Source organism: Mirounga leonina, unplaced genomic scaffold (assembly GCF_011800145.1).
Source record: "Mirounga leonina isolate KUSES-001 unplaced genomic scaffold, KU_Mleo_1.0 Mir_82, whole genome shotgun sequence".
Lineage (NCBI taxonomy): Eukaryota > Metazoa > Chordata > Mammalia > Carnivora > Phocidae > Mirounga > Mirounga leonina.
Window position 1 is genome coordinate 55,841,732 of NW_023270825.1, and position 20,970 is coordinate 55,862,701.

The window sequence follows — 20,970 nt, forward strand, 5'->3', positions numbered from 1 at the left end:
CATCATTAATTGGGTGTCATATGACCCATCAAGCCTTAAGCTGGGTGTGCACAATAGCACTCAATTTTAAAATGGAGGTAGTATAAACAAATAAGGGTCAAGTGGTTACTGAAAGCAGAAATAAATCACATGAGAAAGTGCTCATGGTTCCATGACTTCTCCTACCAGTATATTGCCTCCCCTTTCTCAACTGATACTTATGGTCCATGAAGAATTCCTTGTGCTCACTTTTTGGTGGACAAAACCTTTCGCTTGGCTTGCAAATAATTCTACATAATATTCTGGTATCTCCCAATAATGGACACCTGCAGCATTAGCACCTTACTCAAGAGTAGCTCTGAAACAAAATTTTTGGACAAAATCCTTCTATCAAGCAGTGTACCTTGTTAATTTGGCCCTAAAGAAGAAATGACCCGAATTTTAGGTCTGCATTGACTGGTAGGCAGTGGCTAACAGTTTGGTTTGAGAGTCAGGAACTTGGAAGAAATATGATTGGAAAATTGTTGACAGGGAGGATAGGAAAGAGATACATAGACATTTCTCATAAAGGTACTCGTGCCCCACACCAAAGCTAAGAACAATAGAAGCCCATGAAAATCTTAATAATCAGATGGACAAGAAAATGGTTTCTTGAGTGTTTAGTCAGCCTCTCTCCAAGCCATCCTTCTTCTTGCCTGATGGGCTCATGAATAATGTAGTCTGGGGCAGAGATGGAGGTTATGTATGGATTCAGCAACATGGACTTCCATTCAGCAAGAACCATCTGGTTACAGACACTGCTGAGTGTCAAACAGCAGAGACTAACACTGATGTCACAATATGCCCCCATTCCTTGAGAGGACCTTCTGAGCATATTGGGTTAATTCTATAATGGAAGGTGGAATGACTTGTTCTTCCTGGAATAGAGATCTACTTTGGATACACACAGCAGTCTTATTCCCTTGTTTGAATGAGTTTATCACATTCATAAAAAAGTTTTAAAATCTTTACTTAACTCGCTTTTTATACCTGTCATCTTTACTTTTTAAGTAAACATTAATTATAGACTAGCTTTACATTTATAGAAAACCACAAAGATAGTACAAAGAGTTCTCTTTTATACCATGTCCAGTTTCCCTTTGTTAATATCTTACATTAGTATGGTATATTTGTAATGCAAATGAAGAATACTGATACATGATTTTAACTAAACCCTAGTTTATTCAGATGTCCTTAATTTTTACTTAATATCTGTTTTCTCTTCTGGGATCCCATCCAGTCTACCACATATATAGCCATTGTGACTCCTGGCACTCACAGTTTTGAAGGCTTTCCTTGTTTTTGATGACATTGACCATTTTGAGGAGTGCTGGTAATGTAATTTTTAGGCTGTCCTTCCACATGGGTTTGTCTAATGTTTTTCTTATGATTATATTGGGTGTATAGGTTACTAATAATAACTTTTATGACCTGATGGAGGTTATGTTCATCAGGTTATTCTACAGTCAAGTTGTTCATTTTCCTCTCTTTTCATACTGGTATTAGAAACCAAGCTCTGGTGTGCTTATTGCTTCTATCTATATGTGATCATACATGTTTATCTCAATCTAGAATTAAATTTGAATGAATTCATACTGAAGTATCCAGCCCTAATCTAGTACCACATGGCTCTTCCTAGCCTTCCTACATTGTTTATTTATTACTTCCCATGTCACCAGGGAGAACCTCTCTCCCACCATCCACCATTGATTTACTTACATTTTTTAAATCTCAGTATAAATGTAACATGTAAACCCACACCCCCATGAGAAATAACTTTAAAACTAGAGTACAGTGCTAATGTACAGTTCTTTTTGTCCTTAAAGTATTCACTATTTCCATGCTTACTTGGATAAAAATCTTTTCCCCAATCCTATTAAGTGAGGTTATACCATACATTTTTAACACAGTTAAATTCTTTTGTTACCTTCCACATTCCATCCTGAGGTCTCCCAATTCCCTAATTAATTTTGCTTTATTCACATATATTGTTTCATTATGTGTGAAAATTTCTATGAGTTTTAACAAAAGCATAGTGTCATATAATCACTACTACCATATCAGAGTAACTTTGCCATACTAACAGTTATTCCCCCTGCGCTTCATCCATTGAAACTTCATCTATTCAAACCCTCACCAAGCACCGGCAACAATTGGTCTGTATTGTTGTTGTTTTTTTTTAAGATTTTTTAATTTATTCATTCGAGACTCAGAGATACAGAGAGAGGGAGAGAAGATGAGCAGGGGGAGAAGCAGAGGGAGGGGTAGAAGCAGGCCCCCCACTGAGCAGGGAGCCCAATGCGGGGCTCCATCCCAGGGCCCTGGGATCACGACCTGAGCCGAAGGCAGACGCTTAACCATCTGAGCCACCCAGGTGCCCCTGGTCTGTATTGTTTTTTCAAGAATATCATATAAGTAGAATCACAGAGTTTACAGCTATTTCAGACAGGCTTGTTTCACTGAGCAATATGCATTTCAGTTTCATCCATGTTGATGTGTGTGATAATAGTTCCTTAATGTTTATCTTTGAATGGTATTCCATATAGACATAGCATCATCTATGTATTCATCCTACTGAAGTATATCTTGATTGGTTTGGCTTTTGACAATTAAGAATGAAACTACCATAAACTTTCATATGCCAGTTTTCAGATCAGTTGGGCAAATATCTAGGCATCCAATTGCTGGTTCCTATGATAATATTATGTTTAGCTTGTAAGAAACTGACAAACTTTCTCCCTAGTGACTATACCATTGTTCTTTCTTACCAGCGATGAATAAGAATTCCTTGTATTTCTTGTCCTTGTAAGTGACTGTATTTTCATTAAAAAAAAAAAAAAAATGTTATCCAGGGATGCCTGGTGGCTCAGTCGATTAAGCATCTGCCTTCGGCTCAGGTCATGATCCCAGGGTCCTGGCATCAAGCCCCACATCGGGCTCCTTGCTCGGCGGAAAGCCTGCTTCTCCCTCTGCCTGCCGCTCCCCCTGCTTGTGCTCGCTTGCTGCCTCGCTCTCTCTGACAAATAAATAAAACTCTTTAAAAAAAATATTATCCATTCTTATAGACATGTAGTGATATCTCACTGTTGTTTAAATTTGCATTTCCCTGACAAATATCATTGAGAACTTTTTCATATGCTTATTTGCCATTGGTATATCTTCATGAGTGAGTTGTAGTTCAGGTCGTTTGACTCTATTTTAGTTGGGCTTTTGTTTCTTATTGTTGAGATTGAACAGCTCTTTGTATATTTTCAGTACAAGTCCTTTAGGAGACATAAACTTTGTAAATATTTTTCCATTTATGATGTACTTTTATTCTAACAGTACCTTTAACACGGCAAAAGTTTTTAATATTAATAAAGCACAACTTATCAAAAATTTCTTTCAATTGCTTTCATTTGTCATTGTATCTAAAAACTCATCACCAAACAGAAGTTTATACAAATTTTTCATATGTTTTATTTTAGAAGTTTTAGAGATTTACATTTTAATTCGATCTCTAAATAAAAACCTGAACCATTAAAAAAATAACCATAAAAAAACTTAAAATAATTTAGATCTCTACTCCATTCTGAGTTAACATTTTTCTAGGTTGTAGTCTGTTTAAGTTCTTTTTTTTTTTCTTTTGCATTTGGACATCCATTTGTTTCAGCACATTGTAGAAAAGATTACCCTTTCTCAATTGAATTGCTCTTGTAAAAATCAGTTCACTATATTTTTATAAGTCTACTTCTGAATTTTCTATTCTATTGGTCAATGTATCTATTATCTTACCAATACAATATTGTCTTGATTACAATAGCTTTACAGCAAGAAGTCCAATAATGTAAGTCTTAAAAATACTCATTTTTTTCAAAATTATGTTGGTTGTTCTATATCTTTTGCTTTACCATATTAATTTTAGAATCAGTTTGGCAACATTTACAAAAAGTTTACTTGAATCCAATGCTCTTACTTTATGTAGATCAATGTTTCTGATATAAATCATTTATCTCTCTCATTTAAAGAGTTTCCTTTAACATTTTTGATCTGTTTACAATGAATCCATTCAGTTTTTGTTTATCTGAAAAGCTATTTATTTCTCTTTCATTTTTGAAGAATTATTTCACTGGGTATAGACTTATAGGTGGCCATTTTTTTTTTCCTTAACACAAATATTTTATTCCACCCTTTTCTTACTTGCATGGGATTTGATTAGAAGGCCACTATAATTCTTATCTTAGTTTCTCTACAGCTAAGGTGTTTCTTTCTTCATTGGATTTCTTTTAACAAGATTTTCTCTTTGTCTTTGATTTTGTACAGTTTAACTATGATATGCCTAGGACTGTGAGTGTATGTTGTAAATTTTGTTTTGTTCTGTTTTTATATTTATCCTGTTTTATTTTCTCTAAGCTTCTGGGATATGATTTTGGTTCCTGTCATTAATTTTGGAAAGATTTCAGCCATTATCACTTTAAATATTCCTTCTGTGCCAGTCTCTGTTTCTTCTATTATTCCAATTATGAACATATTACTTTTTGATATTATCCCAAAGTTCTTGGGCATTCTTTTTTTTTTAATTCACATATTACTCTTCATTTCAGCTGGGGAGTTTTCTATTGTCATATCTTCAAGTTCCCCCATACTGCCTTAGTTGATGAGCACTTTGAACGGATTACTCATTTCTGTTACTGCATTATTGATTTCTAGCATTTCATTTTGATTCTTTCTTAGAGTTCTCATCTCTCTAATGTCATTCATTACCCATCCGTTCTTGCACAGTCTACTTTTTCCATTAGACCCATGATACATAAATAGTTCTTATTTTATTTCATTTTACTTTTTAAAAGATTATTTTTATATATTTTAGAGAGAGAAAAAGAGAGCATGACTGGGTGGGTAGGAACAAAGGGAGAGGGAGAGAATCTCAAGCAGACTCCTTGCTGAGTGGGGAGCCTGACACAGGGCTTGCTCTCAGGAGCCTGAGATCATGACATGAGCTGAAATCAAGAGTTGGACACTTAACTGATTGAGCCACCCAGGCACCCCAAATAAATAGTTCTTATTTTAAATTCCTGGACTGGCAATTCCAACCTATAGTCATATCTGAGTCTTGTTCTGTTTGCTCTGTCTCTTCAGCATAGTTTTTTCCAACCTTTTGGTGTGCCATTGTAATTCTTTAATTAAAAGCACGATGTGTTACAGAAGGTAATAGACACTGAGGTAAATGGGCCCTTGGTGTGAGGATTATGATAATCTGACTAGAATTTGGGACATGTTTAACATTCATTGTAGATATGGGTACCAGAGGCTTCAAATTTATTTACTATACTTGTCTTTGCTTCACTTGTAGTCTTTTAGATTCCCATATGTATTGCTATGCAGAGTAAGTCTATGTGATGTAAATCTTTACATGTAACCACCGTTTTTCTACTGGAGGTTTATGGTGTAGGGTTAATGTATGAAGGAAAGACCATTCTATAATTTTGGGATTACACTTCAGCCTTTTAATAAGCCTATATTTGGTGTTTGGCTTTCATAAATTTCTGTCCCTTCTTCAGGATTGTAGCCCTGGTTGGGTATTGGGTTCTAGATTACAAAAGATCTTCCTCAAGATATTAATCTGTTGCTTTCTTGTCTAATGTGTTGATTATGAGAAATCTATAGTCAAACTGAATTTCATTTGTAGGTGACATATTTTCTTTTCAGTTCTCTGGAAACTTTGGGGATATTTTCTTCACTCTAAATTTCTAAATGTTCAATGTAATATCTAGATTTGTTCCTTTTTATTAACTCAACATATACTAATTCTTTCCATTTGGAAAATTTGCAGGTGGTTTTTTTTTCTGTTTTAGGAAATAGTTTTCACAGATCTTTATTACTTCTCTCTTCCTTCTACTTTCTGGAGATCCATAAAGTATAGGCTGGTAATTGGAAAGGTATTTTTTTTATTCCCGATCCTTCATTTACATTATACTCTAGTAATACAATGACATTTTACTGTCCTTTGATGATATGGGTAAATATTCAGCTGACCTTTTTCTTAATTTAACTGTGGTTGGACAATTGATATCCTAGTTTCTGAAATACATAGATATTATGTCCATGAACTGGAGAAAGAAAGGGTAAGTCTCTAGTCTATTTCCCGTTGTTCATCCCCATACTCAGCTGTCATGCAGCTATTCTGGTTTGGGTGCACTGTATGCATATTTCACAACTCTGAGTTAACATAATATGCAAATACCTAAATATTGAGGCTAATATAAATTTTTAAAGTTCACATTTCCATTTTTTACCCATATCATTCAATGCTTTTGTTTCATTATTTTCTAATATATACATTAGCATATATTTTAATAAGAATGTAAGAAATATATCAGGCATTGTAACCTTGCCAAATTATTAACATTTAAATTGATCATTTGTCTATTAAGAATTATTAACAGGAAAATTTTTAATTTTTGTTCTATAAACATGGTGATTTGTTTCACAGGCACTATTTTGATCCATGGAGAGAAATGCAAGGATTCTGACAAAAGCAAAATGTATGGAGAGCACTAGCATTGCTGAACATACTTCCAATTTTGTATATACTTAACTGGAAATATTACCTTAGAAAGATAACATTATTTCATGAATGAAAGCTCAAGATCTATATCATTTAGAGAATTGTAGCCATCACTCTCAAAACAATCAAACTTCAGATTAAACCTTTTCTAGCATTCTGGCAAGGAAAGCATTGATGTGAAACTGCTGCTGGCAATAGAGACAGTTGTTAAAGGGAAAAAGGTCAAGATGTCAAGAATAAGTTAAATTTCATGGCAATATTTAGGGTCATCTGAAAGAAAGACTATTAAAGAAATAAACACCTCTGGATCCACTTATCTCAAAAAAGCTTAAAAGAGAATTTTAACATGTTTTTATAGAGAAGTTCACTTAATATGATTCTCAAAGATTTTTTTTCCAAGTAAATGTCAAATTTCTATATAAAGAAGCCTATTGCTCATTTCTGAAGTGCAAATAATGTCAAGATTTACATGGATAATCTTCATAGTATCAAGATGTATCTGGCTATAATTTTTTCATGTCATATGGTTTCCCCTTCAGGAATTTTGACTTTTCCTTTCCCTTGTCCATTTTCCTTGTTCTCTCTATATACGGTTTGTCTATTTACTCTTAATTTCTTCTCCTTCACAATTTTTTTAGGGAGGAGGAGAGAGACAGAGAGAGGAGGAGAAGGGGGAGAGGGAGAGGGAGAAAGAGAATTTTAAGCAGGCTCTACGCCCAGCACAGAGCTAGACACTGGGCTCCATCTCATGACCCTGAAATCATGACCTGAGCTGAAATCAAGAGTCAGATGCTTAACCGACTGAGCCACCTAAGAGCCCCTCCTCCATAAATTTAATATTCCTACAAATATCTCAAATTCCTTCATACATTAGCTCTACTCCTAACAACCTCATTGTCTTGACATTTCCTTATTTACATGAGAAAATCTGACGACTCTCTATTAGTTTCTCATTGCATTAATCTACATCATTTTCTCATTAGCCCTTGGCCCCCAATAGGCCACATATTATATACCCTAGAGTAAGGTGTCATCTCCAAGTATATACCAGGGATATACTAGTTAGCTGCCTAAACAGAGGCATGATCAATATACCATTAGGAGATGTAGGTAGAGTCATTATCATGAATAACTTATTTTGTATGATATTAATCATTTCCTTTTCAGTTATTTTTAATAATGAGCATTACAACTAACATTCAAAATACTAGTGTTGAATACTACAATAACATTAATTTATAGATGCATGATTTTGTTCTTTTCTGAATCTTCAAAATTTTGGGAAAAGTTATTGAACTGTGGTTACCTGTATCATGATAATACAAATAAAAAAAAAAAAACACATGATTAAGTAATTTGAGAAGGGAAACATTAGAATAAATGAGCCAGCTACAATCCCTCTTTTAACAAGCTTGGTCTATTCTTTTTCTCTGACGTAACTGATAAGCCTGATAAGTCAAGTAAACAAATTTTGGCATCAGTTAGACAAATTAGTCATAAAATCAAATGTCTTAGGCTAGGCAGGACCCAGAACTCTGGAATTCTATCAGCTTCCAGGAATAGTTGGGAGTTCTATATACTTGTCACTAGCAAGAAATGGAGATAAGGAATATTCAGTCAATTATTTGAAAACAAATAACATTATATTTCATAAAACTAGACAAACATTCTGGAAAACTAGTTTGACACATTATTTATTTACTTTTAACAGCTTTATTGAGATAGAATTCATTTAACATACAATTCATCCATTTAAAATGAAAAATTCAATGGTTTTACTGCATTCACAAATAGGTGTAATCATCACCAGTCAATTTTAAAACTTTTTCATAATCTCAAAATGAAAGCCTGTACTTTGTAGCTATTCCCCCTTATCCCCATACTCAGCCACCCCCTAAGTAATCACTAATCCACTCTCTCTCTCTCTATATATATATATGTATGTATTTTTATTTCCATATACACAATAGAAGTATATGTATTTCCATATATAAACATGTGTTTCCATATATATTCCCATATATAATATATACATTTCCATACATACTATATATATTTCTGTGCTCTGGATATTTGATATGAATGACATCATAAAAGTATGTGTATGTGACTGGTTTCTTTCAATTAGTACATTTTTTTTCAAAATTCATCCATGTTTTAGTATGTATCAGAAGTTCATTCCCACTATGGACAAATTATACTTCCTTGTAGGGAATATTTTCTTATCCATTAATCAGTTGATGGGCATTTGGGCTATTTCCAACTTCTGGCTATTATGAATAATGCTGCTACTAACATTCAAGTGCAATTTTTTGTTCATTCTGCCAAACTGTTTTTGAAAGCAGCTGTGCAATTTTAGATTCTCACCAGCAAAGTCTGAGGGTTCTGATTTTTCCACATTCTTGCAACAATGATTATATCCATCTATTTTAAAAAATGTTTTATGTCAGCTTAATTTCTTTGAATACACAGAGTAATATAAACTTGGGTATCAAAGAAGATTGGTGAGAATATCATTGTTAATGCTTTTAATCAAACATTTAAATGACACATAATTAACAAAGCAAATGGGTCCTTCAAAGGGGTGATCCTTCTCTTTAGGTAATTTACCTAAGAGCAGGAGCCAGATTAAATAGCAGAGCCATATGTATATAGCCTACAGCCAGGACATATGCCACTATGGTCCAATCTACATTTGACACCAAAACCTGTCCAACTCATATTATAAACAAAATGTCAGGTTGCAAAACACTGTATACAGCATGACCCCAATTTCATAAAATATTCATACCCATCTATCTACATGGTGCAGGGAAGAGGCATTTTGGAAATGGATCCTTATTGCCACATGATATTGGAAAGTGTAGATTTATTTTCTGCTTATTCTTTTAACAATAACATTGTTTTTTTTTTTTAAGATTTTATTTATTTATTTGAGAGAGAGAATGAGATAGAGTGAGCATGAGAGGGGGGAGGGTCAGAGGGAGAAGTAGACTCCCTGCTGAGCAGGGAGCTCGATGTGGGACTCGATCCCAGGACTCCAGGATCATGACCTGAGCCAAAGGCAGTCACTTAACCAACTGAGCCACACAGGCGCCCACAATAACATTGTTTTTTGTTGAAGTATGGTTAACATACAATGTTATTTTAGTTTCAGGGGTACAAAATAATGATTTGGTGTTCTATACATCATGCAATGCTCACCACAATAAGTATAGTTACCATGGATAGGATATTTGAAAATGATCTGATAAGGAGTTAATATCAAAATATATAAATAACTTATACAACTCAACACCAAAGAAAATAGTAATAATCTTATTAAAAAATGGGCAGAAGACCTAAACATTTTTCAAAAGAAGACATGGATGGCCAACAGATACATAAAAAGATGCTCAGCATCTAATCATCAGGGAAATGCAAATCAAAACCATGTGATATCAACTCACACCAGACTGAATAACTAGTATCAAAAAGATAAGAAATAACAAGTGCTGGCAAAGATGTGGAGAAAACGGAACCATCATGAACTGTTGGTAGGAATGTAAATGGGTGTAGCCATTTGGAAAATAATATGGATGTTCATCAAAAAATTTAAAATAGAATTACCACATGATAGAGGAATTCCACTACTAGGTATTTACCCAAATGAAACAAAACACTAATTCGAAAAGATATATGCACCCCTATGTTTACTGCAGTGTTATTTACAATAGTCAAGATATGGAAGCAAATCAAGTGTCCATCCATAGATGAATGGATGAAGAATATGTGGTGTGGAATGGAATATTACTCAGCCATTAAAAAGAATGAAATCTTGCCATGGACCTAGATGGATGGACCTATGGTAAGTGAAATGAGACAGAGAAAGACAAATATCATATGATTTCACTCATATAGGGAATTTGAGCAAGACAAATGAACCAAAGGAAAAAAGAAAAAAAACAAAAAACAGAATCTTAAATACAGAGAACAAACTGGTGGCTCCAGAGCAGAGGTGGGTGGGAGGATGGAGGAAATAGAGGAGATTAAGAGAACACTTATCTTGATGAGCACTAAATAATGTACAGAATTGTCAAATCATTATATTGTACATCTGAAACTAATATAACACTGTATATTAATTATACAAAAAACAAACACAAAAAAGAACAAGTGTTGGTAAGGATGTGGAAATATCTATTTTAGATTATATATGTCCAGTGGGTGTGAAGTGGTATCTCATGGTGCCTTTGATTTGCATTTTCCTGATGATTAATGATTCTGAGCATTTTTTAATGTGCTTATTAGACATTTGTTTACATTCTCTGGAGAGATATCTATCAGACTCTTTACCCAATAAGTGGGTTATTGACTTGAGATATTTCTTATTAATCTAGGCACTTACAACTATAAATTTTCCTCTAAGCATTGCTTTAGCTGCATCCACTAAAATTTTTATCTTCATTTCTACTCATCTCAAGATTTTCTGATTTCCCTTTGATTTCTTCTTTGACCCATTATTTGGGAATATGTGATTTTATTTACACATATTTGTGAGTTCCTCACTTTCTTTCCTGCTATTGATTTCTGATCATTCTGCTGTGATCAAATGAAACATTTTTATATAATTTCTTTTGCTTTTTTTTTTTGAGTAGTTGACACTTAATGTTACATAGTTTCAATACCATACGATCCAATAATTCCACTACTGAAAGAAAACAAAAACACTAATTCAAAAAGATATACGGACCCCTATGTTTATCTGCAATAGCCAGAATATGGAAGCAACCCAAGCGTCCATTGATAGATGAATGAATAAAAAAGAGTGGTATATATACACAATGGAATATTACACAGCCATAAAAAGACAAGATCTTGCCATTTGTGACAATGTTTTGTATTATTGCTATAGTTTTAAATTTATTGATGTTTGTTTATGGCCCAGCATATGATCTATCCTGAATATTTCATATGCCATTGAGAAGAAAGTATATTTGGTTTATGAGTGGAATGTTCCATTGATGTTTGTTAGGTCTACTTGGTTTATAACATTTTTGTGTCTATTTCCTTGTTGATCTTCAGTCTAGTCGTTCTAACCATTATTGAAAATGGAGCACCAAAGTCTCAAAATATTATTATTGAATTGTCTACTTTTCTTCATTTATTTTGGCCTTTGCTTCACATTTTTTTTTTTTTTTTGGTTTGCTTTCTGATGCTATATATGCTTGTACTTGTTATATCATCCTGATGTATTGACACTTTTATAATTATAAAATGTCCCTCTTTACCAATAGAAACATTTCTTGTTTTAAAGTCCATTTTGTCTGGTATGGGTACAAAACACTCTATCTTGTGGTTGCTGTTTGAAATATCTTTTTATATTTTATTTTTACTCCCACTTTACTTCTATCTTTTACATTATTACTGATATATTTGGAATTATACTTGCCATTTTGCTTTTTGTTTTCTATATGTCTTATGTTGTCTTGTTCTTCTAGTCCCCTTTTATTGCTTTCTTTTGCATTAAGTAAATATTTTCTAAAGTACCATTTTAATTTCTTTAATAATTTCAACTGTATTCTTGAGTTTTTGGGTTTTTTTTAATCTGCTGTAAGAGTTACCATATAACATCTCAACTTATCTGAATCAGCTTCCAACTTATATCACCTTAATTCTAGTGTTATATACAAAAATTACACTTTTATATCTCTATTGTATTTCTCTGTCATTGTGGTATTATCATTATGCATATTGCATTAATCTTCAAACTCAACAATACATCATTATAATTATTATTTACCATCCATAGTCATTTCCTTAGGCCAGTACAGCTTTGCTCACATGTGTCTTTTTGTGCTGTTATTGGAAAATATGTTGTACATATATAACTTCTGTGTTATAGGCCCAGCAATAAATATTTATATAAAATATATTATATAAATACTAATATACAATTATACATAATGATGCATAATATATCATGTTACATATTTTATATATCATATGTACATTTTTATATATGATATGCATAATTTTATACAATGGAATTTTAAACAGTGAAGAGAAAAAATATACATTCTTACTGGTTTATATAACTACATAGTAATCTTTACTAGTGTAGATTTGAATTACCACATCAGATCACTTTCTTTCTACCTGAAAAACTTCTTTTAGTATTCCTTATAAAACAGGTTCTCTAGTAACAAATTCTCTCATTTTTTTCTTCATCTTGGAAAGTCACTGATCAGATTTCATTTTTAAAATACAGTTTTGCTAGATATAGAATTCTTGTTTGACAGTTCTTTTTTCCTTTGAGCACTTCGAATATGTTATCCCACTGTCTCTTAATCTCTTCTGCTCTTCTGTTCAAAACTCAGCTATTAGTCTCATTTATATTTCCACGTAAGTGGTTTTTTATTTTTCTCCTTACTGATTTTATGTTCCTTGTCTTTGACTTTTAATACTTTTATTATAATGTGTCTAGTTGTGGATCTTTTTGCATTTATCCTACTTGGAATCTGTTGAACTTCATGGATGTGTAGGTTATTATTTTACAAAAGAATTGGGAAGTTTTCAGCCATTAGTTTCAAACATTTTTTCTTCTCCTGTCTCTCCCAATTCCTGACACACTCTACTTGGATTTCTTGGTTTGCTTACTTCTTCATCACATTTCTTTGAGGTTCTTCATTTTTTTTTTTCTTTTTGTTCTTGGCTTGCATGGCCTCTACCCTATCTCAAGTTCACTTTTTCCTTTTCCTATGAATTCAAATCTACTGTTGAAACCCTCTGAAATTTTTTATTTCAATTGTTACACTTTCAACTCATCATTTCTACATGGTTCATTTTTTATAATTTCTGCTTATTGATATTTTCTATTTAGTGAAATATATTCATTGTAACTTCCTTTTTTTCTTTGATCATGGTTTCCTTTAGCTCTGTAAACATAATGGAATCTTTAGAGTATTTTTCTGTTAAGTCTGACATCTGGTCACTTTTGCAGGCAGTTTCAGTTGCCTGCTTTTTATCCAGTGTATGGGTTATACTTTCTTGTTTCTATATGTAACATATTTTGTTGCTGTTGTTGTTGTTGTTGTCGTTATTATTGCTGAGAACAGGACACTTTAGATAATTCATTATAGTATCTATGGGTACTGGTCTCATTCTCTCCCAGGATTTTTACGTTGTTGCTTTTTTGTTTAGTGACTTGTTGAATTATTTTAGTGAAGTATTACCCAACTCTACCCCCCCACACACACACTGTGTTAAGCCTCTGATATTCTTCCTTTGGGAGACGACCTTTTAGTGAACCTAGTTCACTCTGGGTTGACAGTGATTTTGGTAGGACTTTGCTCTTTCCCTGACCATGCCCAGCTGTTAAGCTCCACTAACTGCTGGCTGATTGCTCTCTTAGTTCAACAATGCCTTCTGGCATAAATTAAAAAGTAATCCAATAAAATCCTGATTCCTTTGAAGACACAGTTTCTGAAGACAGTGTTTAATATTTGCTTTGACCCAGGAGTACTCCTCTCAGCTGTCATATCCCTCAGTTCTATCCTGAAAACTACTGGACTTACAGTTTAGCCTGTCTCTTAAACCCCTCCCAATTGCCTTTCACCATAGTCCTACTATTCTTGAGAGCACCCTTAAACTTAAACTTCTCCATACTTTGATGAAAATGAAATCAGTCCCTTTTGTAAAAGGTCAGGCACTCTCTCTTTTAAGGCATTCTTTCCTCCCCAGTAAAATCACTAAGCCAGGGTTCTGGAGCTGGGGCTGGTGAAAATAACGAGCTTTTCTGGGTGTCACCTCTGCTCTAGGAGCTGGGACTGCTTGGTGGATGGGGAGCAGTAGTCTGAGGTCCTCTTGGTTCATCTCTCCTGGCATGGAACCACAGCCTCACAAGCAAGATCAAGAGTGATCAGAGCCCCAGTATTCCCAGTGCACCATACCCAAGGAAGAGCCTTCATTCCATGAGTGATGGCTAGGTGAAAGAAAAGAATACCTATCTCTTTTATACCTATCTCTTAACTGAACTTATTTAAGACTTAACTTCAGCAGCACATAGCTGGAGGCAAGAAAAGAAAAACTGACATCATCCTCTTCCTGGGAAGAAAGACTTCCAACTGAACTCTGGGAAGAAAGGAAGTCCTGTGCTATTACATGCACTAATCTGGATTAGAGTCTCTGTCTTGTTGAGCTGAAGAAGAGGGTAAGTGGTCTTGGTTTGAATACCACAGATTCAATTTTCATACTGAATTTTCATAGATTTTCAATAGATTTTCTTCATTTGCTGTTTGCCCTTAAAACTGTTTCTATAGGTTTTCAAATTCTTTTGTATTTTTAATTATTTTCACTAGTTTCACTGGGGAGAGGGTTCACGGAGCTCCTCACACTATCATGCCTGAAGTCACTCTCTCTATATTATTTATTTTTAATTCCTGAGTTTATTGTTAGTCTCAATTTGTATCTATGATACTCAAAATATCAAATAGAAACTCAAATTGTCATGGATTAGACTCTCACAATATTTGAATAGCTATTTATAAGGAACGAGGCCTGATATCCTGATATAATATGTGGAAATGCCATTCAGGACTATGGGTTTTTAGATTAATTATTTTTTATATATGCTAATAATTATAAGATGCTATTTAATAGAAATTTCCCTGCATGCTACAGAATAGTGATTCATCAACTAGATGCTATTATCATTACCATTAACTAGAGACAAGCAAAAATTAAGACACATTTTCAATCACATTAAAGAATTACTTATAAGACTTAAACTGGCTCAAAAATAGACTGCCCCATATCAGTATTCCCCTGGCCTATTTAAATCTGATTTTTATAATTTAATTTCCTAGATCATCACTTTTAATTCAATAATTTGCTCTTTCACTTCCAAAGTTGAAAAGAAAGTACACACATATAAGTTACACATGCAACAAGCATATGTATATATAAACACAATAAGCTCATAGCATGTTCTTCATCTATCAAAGAATAGTAAAATAACTTAAAACTATAGAGTTTTTCATTAATTCAACAATTATTAAATTCTTCCTAGAGGGCGCCTGGGTGGCTCAGTTGGTTAAGCAACTGCCTTTGGCTCAGGTCATGATCCTGGAGTCCCGGAATCGAGTCCTGCAGCGGGCTCCCTGCTCGGCAGGGAGTCTGCTTCTCCCTCTGACCCTCCTCCCTCTCATGCTCTCTGTCTCTCATTCTCTCTCTCGCAAATAAATAAAAAAAAAAAAAATTCTTCCTAGATACTAGGCACTGTTATAGGCACATTAGATGTAACAAATGAACAAAATTGAGATACCTGCTGTCATGCAGATTGCATTCAAGTAAGTCATAATCAAACAAAGACAATTCTATTCCTATTAAGCTAGATAATAATTGCTCTTGTGGTTGAAAATGATAGGATGCTTATGAATTTTCTAATAATAAATCATTTCTCTGAGGTATTCACAACAAGAAACAATATTTATTAGTCAATCAACTGATAAAATACAGTTAAAATTAACAGTACAACTGTAACAAGAAAGCAATGATATTTATATTTCTCCAATATTGTTCCTTCTGTTTAATCCTAATAGTAGTTAACAAATTAAAATCTCTAGTGAAATAAAGAATTAGAAAACAAACCTAAGTTCATATTCAAATGTGACTGTGATGAGTTCTTACCTTTTCTTTAGTTGTTAATTTTAAAATGAAAATCCTACGTATAATGACAGTTTCTTAAAATATGTACATATTGGAATGATTTATCAAGTTAGAACTAAGACAAATATTAGTTCTAAAGTAAACTTAGGGGTGCCTGGGTGGCTTAGTTGGTTAAACATCCGACTCTTGATTTCAGCTCAGGTCATGATCTCAAGGTCGTGAAATGGGAGCCCTGTTTTGGGCTTATGCTCAGCAGGGGTCTGCTTAAGATTCTCTCCTTCTCCCTTTACCCCTCACCCCGCTTGCATGTGTGTACTCTCTCTCTAAAATAAATAAATAAATCTTTAAAAATTAAAAATAAAAAAAATAAACTTAGATGATTACTAAAAAAAAGATATACAGGCTGGAAAGATGGTGGAGTGGGAGGACCCTAAGTTCACCTCATCTTAGGGATACAATAAGCTAATGCCCACATCAGTGTGAATTACCCAGAAAATGACCCAAAGACTGGCAGAACAAACTCCACAACTAAAGGTAGAGAAGAGGCTATATCCAGGAAGGTAGGAAGGGCTGAGACATGATTTGGGAATGAAGGGGACTGTGGCCATCCACATTCAGAAGTGAGCTGGGGGTGTGGTGAAGGGCAAGAAACAGACTACCACATTGGGAAGCCCCCCGTGGGGAAGATGAATCCCTGTAACATTTGGCTTTGAAATCGAGAGGGGACAGATTTAATGAGTTCTTACAACCAGCAGGACTAAAAGCCTGGAATTTTAAAAATCAGCACGTTTGACTCTGGGAGAGCCTGGAGGGCATTAGGAAGCTGAGTTTCCCCCCTACCCCCACCTTAAAGACACAGAACAACCTACAGCCAGGAGAGACACAGCTTAGAAGCAGCAGTTTGAAAATGCCTGAGGCTCATGGGAGGGAGAGTTATTTGCTCATTTTAGAGCCTGTCCCAGAAAGGCTAGGATCACAAGGAAACCCAGCCAGGCAGAAAGGAGCTGGCAGGCACCATTCTCCTCTTGTTGCTCAGCATAAACACACAACCACCTGTGGGAACCAGCGCTGTACTATACTGCTACCTAACTTGGTCGCCCCGAGGCCCACCCACTTTGTTTCTTCCCCCTCTTCTCTCTCTTCTCTGGGACTCCTAGAATACAGATGTTATTATGTTTGATGGAGTCACTGAGTTCCCTAAGTCTTTTCTCATGTTGCATAATTCTTCTTTCTCTCTTTTGCTCAGCTTCATTATTTTCCATTCTTTTATCCTCTAGGTCACTGCAAACTTTCAGTTCTAGTGGAAATAGCATTAAATCTCATTTAACAAGCAGACCAGAGCTCACCCAGTTAAAACTCGCCAAACTCTGACCAAGGTCCAAACACTGCCCACTACAGGCAAGGAGAACATCTAACTGACCTGAGGGATAGAGCAGTCAAAACACAGCAGCAAGAGTGCACGCAGGACACACCAGAGACACTTCCTGAAGCCCCAGGCCCTGGACATTATATGACCTCTTCTTCATAAAGCCATCACTCTCAGGGACAGGGAACAGCGGGATTTTCTAACACACAGAAGATAGAGACCTAGACAAAATGCCAAGATGGAGGAATTCATCCCAATGAATGAACCCTTTCCCATCATGGCCAGAGATCTAACAACACAGATATAAATAATATGTCTGAGGCAGAATTTAAAGCAACAACCATAAGGATACTTGCTGGGCTTGAGAAAAGCATGAAGATATCAGGGAGACCCTTATCGAGCAAATGAGATGATATATGAATTTTATTATAAAATCATATTATTCATGCTTATTTACATAATAATCTACTTAAATCATTTTGGTTAATATTTAGTGCATTTTCTACTATAATATTCAAATCTGTTTCACTAGGACCATGAGAGGGAAAAGGAAGTAATCACACTGTCCTAAGGAGAAAAGAGCAGAGCACTGTGGGTTGGATTATATGGACCCTGAAATAATTTTGGTACAATATCATATGCTATTTTATCAACAGATAAAACTGAGTTTGAGTTTTTAGCTCTATCCCTGGGTAGCTAGGTAATCATGGTTAAGGGGTTACACAATTTAGCCGTTCCAGTTCTACTGTATTATGATACAGAGTAAGATTAGAGAAGGAGGCGGATAGCAGAAAAAATAGTTTGTGACTGATGGAGCCACATGATATATTTAATATATAATAACTGGATGATAATGAAAACTTGCAATTTATATTTTCCACCAACACTATGGTTTATAAATCATTTATTTTCTCAATGATATGAAATATAATCAAACTGAGAATGGGTAATATTATTTTATTTTTTCAGAGTGGGGTCAAAGCATTATACCGGGTTATTATGGGGAGGAAAAAGTACAGAAAAGGGGAAGAGAAGAAGAAATAGATGTTAGCTAATTAAAACATGGAAAAGGGCAAAAAGGTAGAAGTCTTAGGGCATTTATTCCTAATAAGACCCAAGTTGGTTTACAAATATAATATTCCATGTAGAATCTCACTGAGTTTCTAATCCTGCTGCTGAATTATATGCTATGGCCACAACAAATTCACATTTCTCAGCCTAAGATCCAGGCTATCGCTTGTTAATGTACTAAAGAAAAGAATCAAAGTTAATACAGAAACATTAACTTCTAGCACTTTCAGAATTAGGTGGAATGATAGATAACCTGAAGGATAAGAAAACTCATTGCTATAAAGTTCACAATCTTTACTCTTTCTAAACATCTTAAACTGTATGTTTAACATAACCACTAAAAATCACCCAATGTAGTGAAAATATTTATGTGTGTATATGTTTATTATCTGCTTTTTAATCATTCTGATACTATATATATATATTTGTTATAATCTTGGATTATAACAAAGTTACCTAAGAACTGATGATGAGGTAAATTCTACCTGTGGCTTAGCCAGTCCATGATTATGTATCTTTGAAATTCAAGTTAATCCACTGGGCTTTAGGAAACTCTTGAAATAACTGTCATTGCTACTAAAAAATTATCTCCCAAGTAACTGCAATAGTGGAAGCAACATTTAACAATGCCTTATTGATAACAGAGCAAAACAAATCTTCTAATAATATGACCTAGTGCTATGATCTTAGGGTCTAGCACATGTTTATTTTAAATCTCATTGGTTCTTACACAATTAAAGGGCATCGTAAAGTTATTCTCTAGACTTTCCTGAAGTTATAAAAGTTATTGCTTTATAAATTCCATGTATAAGAAGATATGTTGAAGAAGGCAAAAGTCTTTCACTGACTTATCACATATCACAAATTTAAATGTTATATAGCACAAGAAAATATCAAGATTAATCCATACTTAGCTGCTATTTTGCATCAGACATGACACCATAACTTTTTGGCTATATCAAACTTTGTGTGTATTGGCAGAGAAATAGAAGATAAAAATATTAGATTCCATTAACATAAATCCAACAATGTATTTGATTCTCTCCCCATAAAAATAATCTAGATAAACAATACATAATAAAGTTAGCTTATTTATAGACTAATAAATAACTTGTTTTGGTTTTAGTTGTTACTAGGTAATATAAAAAATAAAATAATACCTATGCCATTTCCCCTATGTTCTCTAAGATTTTGATCAATATTTATTAATATCTAAATAATCAATAATTAACATATTTGTGAAAAGCATAATTCATTTTATAAGTTAGAACATTATATTTAGATCATGCAAAATTAAAGTTAAACTAAAAGCAAATGTTAATAATTTTTTAAAAACTATTTATTTGAGACAGAGAGAGAACATGAGTGGGGCGGGGTGAAACAGAGGGAGAAGAGTGGGAGAAGCAGACTCCCCGCTGAGCAGGGAGCCCAAATCGGGGCTCCATCCCAGGATCCTGAGATCATGACCTGAGCCAAAGGCAGCTGCTTAACCAAGTGAGCCACCCAGGCGCCCCTTATTTAATAGTTTAATAACATTTGATCTGATATATATAGATATACACATATATGAATAAAATAATCAAAATGGACTTTTAATTATCTCAAAAATGTCAGATATACCTAAATAAATATTTAGTAAAATATTCAAAACCTTGCAATTTTATGTTAAGGACATTTACCTTCCTTCTGCATCTCAGGCTGTTTCCACAGAAACAGCAGCTGGTACACAAGGAGAATGTTTATAACTTTGATATTTCAGCTCTGCTTGTCAGGTAAATGATGGAAATGTCATTTTTCAAAGAAGCACCTGCAGCTTTTGGGTTCCAACAGGTTCACAGAATATAACATTTTACCTCCTGAAAAAGTTTTAGTTTATAATGTTTCTGTATAAATCATAACCATGCCTGCTTTTAAAAGAGGCTTAATTACTCTAGGTCTATTTTAGAAAATTACTTTTTAAATGCAATAACTGATTTTAGGTAACTTAGAATTATAATGGTCTACAGGGCTCTCAGAATCACAATTATCATAATAATTTGCCTTAGGTCAGACATTTACTGGAGGTAGATTCTGTCCAGAGCCACTTCTGTTCTGATGCAGCACCTCTATTTTAGGAGTTAATTTCACTTTGGCCGAAAACTCATGATTCCAGGAGGTTTCATTCCCAGTGGTAAATCACACCTGGGTGGTGAACTGGTTCACCCCTGCTCATGCCCTCCTCCCACCCCACCAACTACCCAACAAATATCAAACCTTGCTGACTTCTGACACCAACAAGCTGACATATTTCTTCCAGAGATAGGCTATAACGTGCTAATGC